At 38.6% G+C, this 12,511-nt stretch overlaps 1 protein-coding gene across 1 annotated transcript in view; it reads right to left on the bottom strand.

Moving 5' to 3' along the window:
- CadN2 (Cadherin-N2) overlaps positions 1–12,511 on the bottom strand; it is a 421,364-nt gene that overhangs the window by 27,732 nt on the left and 381,121 nt on the right. The gene's annotated exons all lie outside the window — the stretch shown is intronic.

Below are 12,511 nucleotides of genomic sequence, written 5' to 3'. Positions count from 1 at the left end.
GCATCAAAATCTATAAAATATAGAATTTTCTACATAATTGCTGAAATTCTGGTCAGTACCGGCTAAACTATTGAAAGTTGAACCAAGTAACCTATTGCAAAAATCTTCCAAATAAAGTTCTCAACAATTCTTTAGAACATTCTGAAACTCTAAAATGCTTACTTCATGTTGTTTCAGCGGTATTTTGTATTATATCTTTTACAACACGTATTTCAAACACAGTTCACACCAACAGTTTATTCTCGAATTTCGGATTTCACTACATTATTGACAATTTTATTAAATCGTCGTTGAAAAATGTACTGAAAACAACGGGATAGAGGTATCTTACAACAATGTTCTGAAGAGTTGTGTATTACATTCCAGGGAATATTTTTCCAAAAGAAAATATTCAGAAAAAATTAACGGTTTTGGAGATACGGTGCGAAATGTATAAAAATTGTGGCATTTTTCCATATATTTTGAAATTTGAGGCAATAAATGTAGTTTTTCGAGTTAATTATTTCTCCAAATATTTTACTCGTGTCCTTATCTACAAATTTGCTTCAAAGGTCAGAAGAAGATTCGCATTGGTTTCAGAGATATAGCCCCAAATTTCTTTAAAAACTCAATATTTAACCATGTTTAGATGGGCCATAAAATCCGAGCTGGATCTGACACAACAAAACCCAACTAGGGTTTTTTGTCGATTGGGTCTGTACTGTCCTCAGTTCGAATTGTTTGCACAAGATAACCTTCAAAATGTTGCACAGTGTTACAGAACATTTGTTCCATAGATCGAACTAAGAAAAGTTCTCAAATTCTTGTTTGCGCCATCTATTCTTTGGCCGGCCAATTCTGCGTGCACCGCCATGTGGCTTCAATTTATACGCCTTTTTAGCGGGTTCATCATCACTCATTATTGTTATATGGCCTAGTCAACGTTATCGCTGCATCTCGATAACTTTAACTATATTGATGTCGTTGTATAGCAGATACAGCTCGTGGTTCATACGACGTCGATATTCACCGTCAACGAAGATCGGTCCGTAGATCTTTCGAAGAATTTTTCTCTCAAACACGCTTATCTGCTTGCGCAAGTACCCAGGCTTCGGAACCATACATCAGCACGGGTAGTATCAGTGTTTTGTAAAGCGTTATTTTAGTTTGTAGCATCTGTTGGCCAATACAATTCTTCTTTTTATTTCACAACTGATCTACCTATTTGAACTGAAGATCTTGTGCCAGTTAGAGTCATTTTACAAAGCCGAATGAGTTTTGCAGGGATACCAAATTCAGACATTGCTTGGAATACCTTTGAACGTAGCGGGCTGTCGAAGGCTACTTTATAATCGACAAAGAGGTAGTATGTGTCGATCTGCATCTCTTGGGTCTTCTCCAGGATTTGCCGCAAGGTAAATATCTGGTCTTTAGTGAAACCTGACCTGAAACCTCTTTTGGCATGTCTAAAGTCGCATTGGTATGGTCCAATTATTTCGTTGACCATGGGCTTTAGTCGTTCGCACAATATCCCTGACACTATCTGGTAGGCGATAAGGAGAAAACATATGCCCCTGTAGTTGGAGCATAAAGTCTTATCTCTTTTATTATGGACACAGGATGCTCAGATTCCAATCGTAGGGTACGCGTTCTTCCTTCCAGATAAAGCTAACTAGCTGATGCATACACCTTATCAGCTTGTCGCCTCCGGTTTTAAACAGCTCGGCTGGTAGGCCATCAGCCCCTGCTGCCTTATTATTCTTCAGCCGGTTTATTGCTGTCTTTACCTCTTCTTGGCCGGGTGGTATACATTCAATACCACCTTCTTTTATTGGATCTGTGGTATCTTCGTCGACTTCGCTACTATTGGCTACCAACAGTTTGGAAAAATGCTCTTTCCATATCCTTAGCACACTATCTGTATCAGTTACCAGATTACTTTGGTGGTCTCTACAGGAGGATGTGTCAGTTCCAAAGCCATCAATTTGATGTTTTGAATTTTCGCACTTCATTCTGTTACCTGTACATCTCGATTTGTTCACACTCCCGCTTTTCCATCTCTCTCTTTTTCCTGTGGAAAAGACGTTTCTCCTCTCTCCTTTTTTCCGATACCTCTCCCGTGCGCTAGGCTTTGCCACTGATTGTAAAGTAGCCCTATAAGCCAAATTTTTCTCTTCGATAGCAGCGCGACACTCCTGGTCATACCATGGATTCCTTGGTGGAGGTCTCTGGTATCCAAGTACTGATTTTGCGGCTGTTTGCATGGAGTGGGCAATGTTTTGCAATTGTCCTGATATGTTATTGGGACGAGGAGGGCTTTGATTAAGCAGTTGGGCCAGTGGAGTGGAATATGCTGTGACTATCTGTTGTGATAGTAAGCAGAAAAAACGACCATCGCAACGTGAAGCTTACTATAAAGGAAACGGAAATCGAGAGGGTACACACATTTAAATATCTGGGAGCACTAATAAATGACCGTTGGGACTACTCAAAAGAAATTAACAGCCGAATAGAAATAGCGAGAGATGCCTTTTTTAAACACAAAAAAGTATTAACAAGTCACGACATAAATGTGACAACAAAAATAAGATTTATCAAGTGCTATGTTTGGTCAGTCCTCTTATATGCTTCCGAAGTCTGGACACTTAAAATGTCCGATGAAAGAAAATTGGCAGCTTTTGAAATGTGGACATTCCGACGAGTACTGAAAATACCCTGGACTTCAAAAATATCAAATGACGAAGTACTTAGAAGGATGAATGTGAACCGACAGCTAATCTCAACAATAAAAAAGCGTAAAGTCTCATACCTTGGACACATACTTAGAAATAATAAATACAAGATTCTACAAACAATCCTTAAGGCAAAAATCGACGGAAAGCGCGGAAGAGGTAGAAAAGAAACAACCTGGCTCAAAAATATCCAGACATGGACCGGCTATAATGATGAATACACACTTTTACAAGCCGCTAAGAACAGGGAGCTGAACATCATTGTGTAACAACAAATAATTATAAATATATACTTGGTATCATATATGTATCATTGAAATATTATTGTACGATCACCAATATCCGAATAACGGATGAGTAAATAAAGAAGAAGATCTGTTGTGATTGCAGCTTACCGGTGTCCAACTTCCGTGTTGTGTCTGTTCGCACTTTCTTTGCTATGTTTAATCTGGTATGTACCTTTGCTGCAACAAGGTATTGGTCCGAGTCTATGTTTCCACCTCGGAACAATCGTACATCCAACACGATTTGTTTGATCTGGCGACAGCCAGGTGCCCTTATGAATATCGAGATGCTAAAATCTGGTACTGCTAACTACCATCTTTCTTGCAGCTGCAAAGTCTATCAGCCTCATACCATTGTTAGATGTTTCACTGTGGAGACTGAATTTGCCGACTGTTAGGCCAAAGATATTCTCCTTTCCAATTTTGGCATTAAAATCGCCTAGTATAATTTTACTGCCATGGGCAGGGCAACGGTCATAAGTTTCTTCTAAGCACTCGTAAAATATATATTTGATCTGTTCGTCCTTGCCTTCAGTGGGAGCATGAGCCCAAATAAAGCTGATGTTGAAGAATTATTCTAATTGTAACAAGTATTTCATTCACGGGTGTGAAGCTGGAGACCAGGTGTTTTCACCTCAGACCAACTACAAATCCGCAACCAAACGCATGCTTTATATCATGGCAGCTATAAAACAGTGCGTCACCTTAAGGTGTTGTTGTTACGCCTTTCCCTTTCCATCGTATTTCCTGTATGGCAGTAATGTCGTCCTTGTACTTTTCAAGTACATCTGCCAATGCATAAACTGCACCTTCTCTATAAAATGTGCGAACATTCCAGGTGCAGATTCGCAGATCATGGTCCTTAAAACGATTGCGGTGGTCGTCAACTTTAGAGGGATTTGTTTTTCTTTTCTTTTGTTTTTTTCTTAGTAGGCTGCTTTTTCTAGGGGAGGGTTACTAACCCTGGGCCCAAATCCAAGTTTTTAACGTTCTTATGGGTGCGGCACATGTTAGCTCACTACCTTTAACGGGTGTTAAAGGCAGCTCCCCAAGTGACAAAACATGGAGGTCAGTGCCCACTTGAGATGAGAGAGGGACAAAGATAAATCCTGGACTTTGCCATGTTAAACCCGGTCAGGACCGTTCCTTGGTATCTCTCAACCCCTGCTTAAAGTGTACCTTCTTTATAAACAGTGCAGATCATGGTCCTGAAAAAAGTTTGCGGAGTTCATCACATTTAGTATGTTATTTTTTGGAGGTGTGGTTTACTAGCGAGCTACTAAGCTAATTTTTTAACGTTCATATAAATGAACGCGTGGCACATGTTGTCTATCTTACTACATCTAACGGTTGTTAAAGTCAGCTCTCCAGGTGACACCACGGGTAGGTCAGTGTCCAGTTAAGCTGAAAGAGGGCCAAGATAAGTCCTGGGCTTTGTCATGTTAAAGCCGAACAGGGCCGTAGGTTGGTACCCTACGACACCCTCTAATATATAAATTCAATTATACCCAAACAATTTTTAAATTTTAAACGCAGATCTAGACATTGGTTACACGGCTTTCAATGTCGTATATCATATTCGTCTGTATGGACATATTTCCAAATAAGTTTAGACAATTTATAATTTTTTAAATCTTTAAATCTCTATTTTTATTGATGTCGCCTTTCCCAACTCCCCCCGATTTTCTCATCACTTAAAATATAAATAAAAAAATATTTTTAATACATATCTGTTGTGTGGTTTTTCCTGTGAATGGTAGTAACGCATTTTATTTCTATCATTCATTGATTCATTCGTTCAATCGCTCATTGATAATTTCAATTGCAGATATATTTTTCTTGTGGACCAAAGGGGATTTTTTAAACGATTTTAATTAGACTAAAAGCTCTGAGGTTTTCTGTAACGCTACAGCGGCTGGTGGTGCTGCATTTCAGGTCCTTTAAATACATATCAAGTGTTAATGATGAAATCGCTGAGGCAGGCAGCTATTGCTGCGTTTCAGATGCTGCTTCTGTTGCTGATGGTATTGGTGGTGACGATGGTTGTACAAAATGACGATTGGTTGGTAAATGTTGTAAAGTAAATAGTGGAATGAATAAATATATTCGAATGAATGGATGACTGCATGAATGAAGGACTACATAAACGAATTGCTGGCTGCCTGACTGACTGAATGAATAAACGCCTCAACCACAATCAATGAACACACAAGTACAAATACAGAACAAAAACACATTGGCATAAATGCCTGAAATAATGCCAGGCCATTAAAATGTAATGACTGTTGGTGACATCAACAAGTATTTTTGTTTTTGTTTTTTCTTCTTCTCATGTTTATGTTAATAAAAACAAGGAAGGGAATTCAATTTTGTTAAGTAGGAAAAACATTAAGCGTTAATTTGAATAGCGAATCGTTTGGAAATGTCTGGTTTTGGGTAAAATAGTTCCTGTTGGCGTATACGTATTTATTTAATTAGTTAAAGCAAAAAATCAATGACACGTATACGCATCAAAGACCTTTGGGAAATTAACGATAGACGGGCTATATTGGCTTACTCGTAATTATTTCTTAATAAATATACGGTAAATAAAATATATTAAAAATATATATTGGTCTGCTATATAAATATAAAGAGACATTTTAATAAACATTCAAACTTGAAAATATGAAAATTTTCTTGCCATTTTTTTTTTCAAAACAAACCGTTTTACATTAAAATGTGTAAACACAAATAATGACAAAGACCGCAGATATTTAATTTATACGACATTTTCCCCCAAAATGTCTTAAGAAAAAGACACTGGCAGCCTAAAACTCCCGGCAAGAAGAAATAATGGCAGTGGCTGCCAAAGCTCATGACCAAATTAATTCTCTCTACTTTTTTTTTGTTGGTGAACCCTCATTAGCTCTATAACATTGTCTCGTCCTTTTGTCTGTCGTTTTCTTCTTCTTTTGTGGTTTGAACAAAACAATTGTCCATTGTAAATAACACCAATAACAGCAACATAAAGATAAAGAACCATTCATCTTCTATATACTATACCCATTTTATCCAAGACTTGCTAAGGAACCAGCAGACAATTGCTGTCCCAGCCTCTGGAGAAATGGAATGGAGTAGCAAATGAAAATAGAACAACAAACAAAGGGTCCGTCGATGTTTTTTGATTTTTTTATGAAGTGCTAATAAAGCAGCAAAATTTAAACTTCTTGGCCCCCAAAGAAGATGGTAAACAACAGCATCATGAGAGGGATGTGTTGTCAGTTGGGATGCTACTCCATGGAAGGAATTGGAAGAAAGAAAATTAAGTAGCACAAAACAAATACATTTTTCTTGTGATGGCATCAGGCAAATCAAGTAGAAAAATGGTCTTTAATGGCAAGTCGAGAAATTCAGAACAAAGAAAATACAATATAACAATGGCATCAGGCAAATCAAGTAGAAAAATGGTCTTTAATGGCAAGTCGAGAAATTCAGAACAAAGAAAATACAATATAACCAATATTGAAACAACAGAAAGGGCAAAGCAACAAAAAATTAAAATTAATGTTTTTTTTACAAATTTTAAAAGCAAAGTGAAGCTTTAATTTGACATTTGAGGTTCCTTGTGGCAACAACACTTCTCTATCAGAAATTGTCAGCATTGGCCTACGGTTTGGTTTAGCCCCATATAACGGTACCTCTAGATCTAGGGTACATTTGAGTAATTTGACATTTAAGGTTCCACGCAGTCACGAAACTTCTCCACCAGGAATAGTCAACATCGGTCCACGTTTTGATATAGCCCCCTTATAAGGGTAGCTCCAGATTTTAGGTATTTTGAGCATTTTTGCTACATTTTTTTACCGAACTACCTGCTATTTGAGATTTAAAGTTTCCTGTGGTAACAAAACTTGTAAACCAAAAATTGTCAACATAGGTCCATATTGTGGTATAGCCCCCATATAGCGGTACTTGTCGATGTTCGGTAATGTAAGAATTTTACCTACATTTTTTAATTGAACTACACATAATGCGACATTTGAGGTTCACCGCTGTCACAAAACTTCTCCACCAAAAATTGTCAACCATGTTGCGGTAAAGCCCATATAACGGTACTTCCTGATTTCATATGTTTTGAAGCGTTTAGCTACAGTTTTTGACCGAACTATATGTAATTTACCATTAGAGGTCCCCTGTGGCCACAAAAATTCTCTTTCAAAAATTTTCAACATAGGTCCATGTTGTGGTATAACCCCCATATATTGGTACTTCCCTATTTTCGAGGGTTTAAGGTACATTTTTTTGTCTGCACTACCAGTAATTGGGCATTTGAGTTTCACTGTGGTCACAAAACTTCTCTATAAAAAATTGGCAACGTATGTGCCGGTTTTGGTTTAGTCCCCCTATAAGGGTTCCTCCCGATTTTATATATGTATATTGACATATGAGGTTCCCTGCAGTCACGAAGCTTCCCCACCAAAAATTGTCAACCTAGGGCCATGTTTTGTATAGCCCATATAACCGTACCTCCTGATATTTGGTGTTTAGAAGCGTTTAGCTACAGTTTTTGGCCGAACTATATGTAATTTACCATTAGAGGTCCCCTGTGGTATATCCCCCATATATTTGTACCTCCCGATTTTGGGTTTTTTGAGGGTTTTAGCTAAATTTTTTGACTGAACTACCCGTAATTTGACGTTTGACCGAACTATATGTAATTTACCATTAGAGGTCCCCTGTGGCCACAAAAATTCTCTTTCAAAAATTTTCAACATAGGTCCATGTTGTGGTATAACCCCCATATATTGGTACTTCCCTATTTTCGAGGGTTTAAGGTACATTTTTTTGTCTGCACTACCAGTAATTGGGCATTTGAGTTTCACTGTGGTCACAAAACTTCTCTATAAAAAATTGGCAACGTATGTGCCGGTTTTGGTTTAGTCCCCCTATAAGGGTTCCTCCCGATTTTATATATGTATATTGACATATGAGGTTCCCTGCAGTCACGAAGCTTCCCCACCAAAAATTGTCAACCTAGGGCCATGTTTTGTATAGCCCATATAACCGTACCTCCTGATATTAGGTGTTTAGAAGCGTTTAGCTACAGTTTTTGGCCGAACTATATGTAATTTACCATTAGAGGTCCCCTGTGGTATATCCCCCATATATTTGTACCTCCCGATTTTGGGTTTTTTGAGGGTTTTAGCTAAATTTTTTGACTGAACTACCCGTAATTTGACGTTTGAGGTTTCTTGCTGCCACCAAAAATCGTCAATTGTCATGTTGTGGTATAGCCCCTATATAACGGTACCTCCCGATTCTCGGTATTTTTAGGGTTCTAGCTACATTTTTTCTGAACTACCTGTTATTTGAGACTAGAGGTTCCCAGTGGTCACGAATCATCTCCTTCAGAAATATTCAAAATTTGTCCATGTTGTGGTATAGTTCCCATATATTTTTACCTTCCGATTTTTGGTATTTTGAGGGTTTTAGCTACATTCTTTTCTAAACTACTCGTAATTGGACATTTGAGGTTCCTTGTGGTCACAAAACTTCTCTACGAAAAATTGTCAACTTTGGTCCATGTTTTGGTATAACCCCTATAAATGGTATCTCCCGATTCTTCGGATGTTTGCTATATTTTTTGAGCGAACTACGTGTTTTTTGATATTTGAGGTTACCAATGGTCACAACATTTTTCCATCAAAAATTTTCAACATTGGTCCAAGTTATTGGTATAGCCCCCATATAGAGGTACCTCCCGAATGAGCACATTTTTAGACGCATTTTCACACCTAACTGTAGCCTAAATTTTCCATCTACAATTGTTATTAGCAAGGAGGCACTACTACTACCGAACATCATCATGGATTACGGAAAATGCATAATACTGCAACAGCATTACACGCCATATCCACACATATCACTAGAAGACTGAACCAGAACAGGCCGAAAAGTCATGGTGGCACCCCTGCAAACAAAAACTATCGCGGAAGTGACTTAGGCGTGTCGCCCACGGCGATGAAAACAGTCGCGGCGATAGTCGCAGAAGTCACCCTTAAGTGACCTCCGTTGTGAATAAATGAACCACGCCCGCGTGTCGTCTTGGAAGTCACTCCAGCGACACTTCTAGAAGATCATTTCGGCGATAGTTCTAGAAATTAAAAAATATATATTTTTATTTTTTTCTATTTATTTTAATTTTTAATTTTTATTTTTTTTAATTTTTTTATTTTTTTTATTTTTATTTATTTTTTTTATTTCTCTTCTCTTTTAGAGAAATTATTCTTTGCAATTTCCGCCTACATTGATTTTGTCATTTTAAAAATGTGATGTTTTGTTGTCTGACTTGGGAAGCGAACCCGGACATTCAGAGTACAAAGCGAGTATGCGTACCATTGCACCACCGTCTCATATAACCATCAGATAGAAAATGTTTTCTATTTGTTTAAATGTGTTGAATCTTTAAATAAATCTAAACAATCGCCTTGGAAGTCACTCAGAAGACACTCCGAAGTGCCGGCATACGCGATAAAACGTAATCACAATAAGGCTATAGAAATTGTTTGTGTAATTCACCAACGATCTTTCTTGGCGTGTCTCCGGAGTGACCTCTTAGGCGTGGGAGGGCGAAACTCACTTCCAATTGGTGGCAGGGACTAGACCTATCGAAGGCCTTCAGTACCGTCACCCATTCCAAACTGTTCGAAGATATAGAGAAGACCATTCTACAGTCGTGTTTGAAACGTTGGATAATCCATTATATGTGCAGACGCTAGTCGTTTGTGGAATTCTGAAACAATAAAGCCAAAGCTCGTAGAGTGAAACTGGGAGTTCCCCAAGGCGCGGTGATATATCCGGAACTGTTTAGCTCTACCTTTCTGAAATTATTATACGATCTTGGGGTCGGATCCTCATCATCAATGACATATGTGATAGGTTAAATGTCTAAATAGCTGACTGGAATATGAAAATATCCGCCGCTAAATCCACTGCCACACTGTTCACCACATGGACGACTGAAATGAGGCTCCCACTGAACGTGCGCTGATTCCGACCACTAACATTTCTGAGGGATATTGAGATAGAGCATTAAAAGTAGACCTATAACTAAAAGAGATTGAGCATAAAAAGTAGACCTATCAAAAAGTCGTGATATCTCCGAAACTAGAATAGATAGAGCATTAAAAGTACACTTATAAAAAAGTCGTGATATCTCCGAAACTAGAAGAGATAGAACATTAAAAGTAGACCTATCAAAAAGTCGTGATATCTCCGAGCCAGAATAGATTAAGCACTAAAAGTACACTTATAGAAAAGTCGTGATATCTCCGAAACGTCCACTTAAATAAAAGTCGTGTCCTCAACCTATGGTTTGCCACCCATATTGTACCAGAAGTCTGGAAATTTGGCAGGGTGGTCAAGGCAAGGATGCCAGCAAAGGTGAGTCGTACAGGTCGATCTCACTCCTGTCACATGACTGTACGAAGGCCAGTCGTTTGTGGAATTCTAAACCAAGATGTCCAAAACCCGTAGAGTAAAACAGGTAATTCCCCAACGTGGGGTCATATCTCCGTAATTGTTTAACCTCAACCTTTCTGAAATTAAACACCCCCCAGAGGGCATAAAGATCGTAATGTATACGGATGGTTGTAAGATCTTAGCGTCGGGTCCTATCTTCGATGACACATGTATGAGATAGGGTAAATGTGATCATAGCTGACCCAGTTCTTCTGTCTGAGAAATATGAAAATATCCCCGCTATATCCACTGCCACGTTGTTCATCACTTAGGCGGCAGAAATTATAGCATGTTTAAGTCGTCCACGCAAGCCATAGCTATTTCCGGTAATATCAGAAGTAGTAACAAAGTCCTCAAATCGGTGGCCGGCAGCATTTGGCGTGCTGACAAAGAAACCTTTTTGACGACTTAAAAAGCAATATGGCGGTCTGTGGTAAGCTATGCGGCGCCAGAGTGGTATGCAAATGTTAGCGCTACACAGTTGAAGAAAATTCAAACCTGCCAGAATGCCGACCTGAGGACTGCAACAGGGCGCCTCCTGATGACACAAAGATAAAATCTTCATGCGGAGGAGAAGGTTTTACCGGTGCATCAACGTAACAGTATATTGTCGCCACGTGAAAAGAGATCTTCAGCATCTAGAGAGCGATCCGACCATAACCTCTGGGCCAACGAACCTATCAGACAGGTTTGGATAACATTCACACTGATGCAGTAATTCAGGCAGTACAGAGATACAGTACGAATGCCGTACTTGAGGATCACCCCCTATGCATCACAGCCTAGGCAAACACGAGAAGTTTTAGCTTACTTAGGATCCGGAATATGCAGCCGAATCAATTCGTATCAGATTCAAATTGGTGCCACGATACCCAACACATACCCGGCATGAAGATTGAAACCGCACGACACGCTGTTTTTTGTTTAGCAGCCCAGTTAACCCCACTCATCAGTCTTCTGATTCTGTATGGACGCAGTCGTCCCGTTAACTAAATAAAATATACGAACGAATATATTTGCGTTGCTACAACAAACTAAAATTGTGGACATTTTAGTTCGACATTTTTTCTGGTGTTGGGTATAAAGTTCTGATAAAAATTGTACTGTCGTAATAGCTGCTGTAAAAATTTCAAAACGAAATATTACGATGCGAAAGGTTGGAACAACTTCAACTTCAACAACTCGGTCATCTGGAGTGATAAAAATTAATCCCTTGGCATCGAATTGACCTCAAACCAGAAGTGTTTCGGCCAGCGGCTGCCATCCCTGCAACAAACTTATTATGCTACAACAACAATAATTCGTTTCGATTGTTATTGTGCCCACCATGCGCTTTTGTTGGTCACCATGTATTTTTTAAAGCTTTTGGGCCATTATGCCAGGAAGCATGGACTTGATTAAAGAAACATTATATCGGTGCAAGCATTAGCACAAAAAGTATTTTCGGTAAAAATATGCAAACTTCCTTTGAACACTCCTTTAACAACACTTAAGGAAAATTATTGAACTTTTTTGAGGGAGGTACCCGAAAATGGTCTCCGATATACGAGTATACCTTCGTAGTTGTACATTTAGAATTAATTTTACTTCTTCCTTTGAACACTCCTTTAACAACACTTAAGCAAAATTATTGAACTTTTGTGAGGGAGGTACCCGAAAATGGTCTCCGATATACGAGTATACCTTCGTAGTTGTACGTTTAGAATTCATTTTACGATGTGCAACGTTTCGGTCAAATCGGACACTCAATTCGTTAGGTTTTGTGTTCCCAAATCATTTTAGTTGGCTCCGGCAGGGATTTGGATTTGCCAAAAAAATTTACAATCATAAAAAGGTTCGGGAGCACAACTTGTTGCAAAAAAATTGATCATGATCCAAAAAGAGATTCTTAACTGGACTTGTGCCAAAAATTGTGAAAATTTGTGGTGTAGTACCCGAAGAAGGTTCTACGCCTCGATAGTGCGCACTAAGGTGGTTTTAACTCAAAGGGAACAAATCGATGTCGGTTTTTTA

Source organism: Musca autumnalis, unplaced genomic scaffold, assembly GCF_047663935.1.
Source record: "Musca autumnalis isolate F117 unplaced genomic scaffold, ASM4766393v1 scaffold_2, whole genome shotgun sequence".
NCBI lineage: Eukaryota > Metazoa > Arthropoda > Insecta > Diptera > Muscidae > Musca > Musca autumnalis.
Note: the sequence above shows the minus strand (reverse complement) of the source record. Positions and strands in the feature narration are given on the sequence as shown.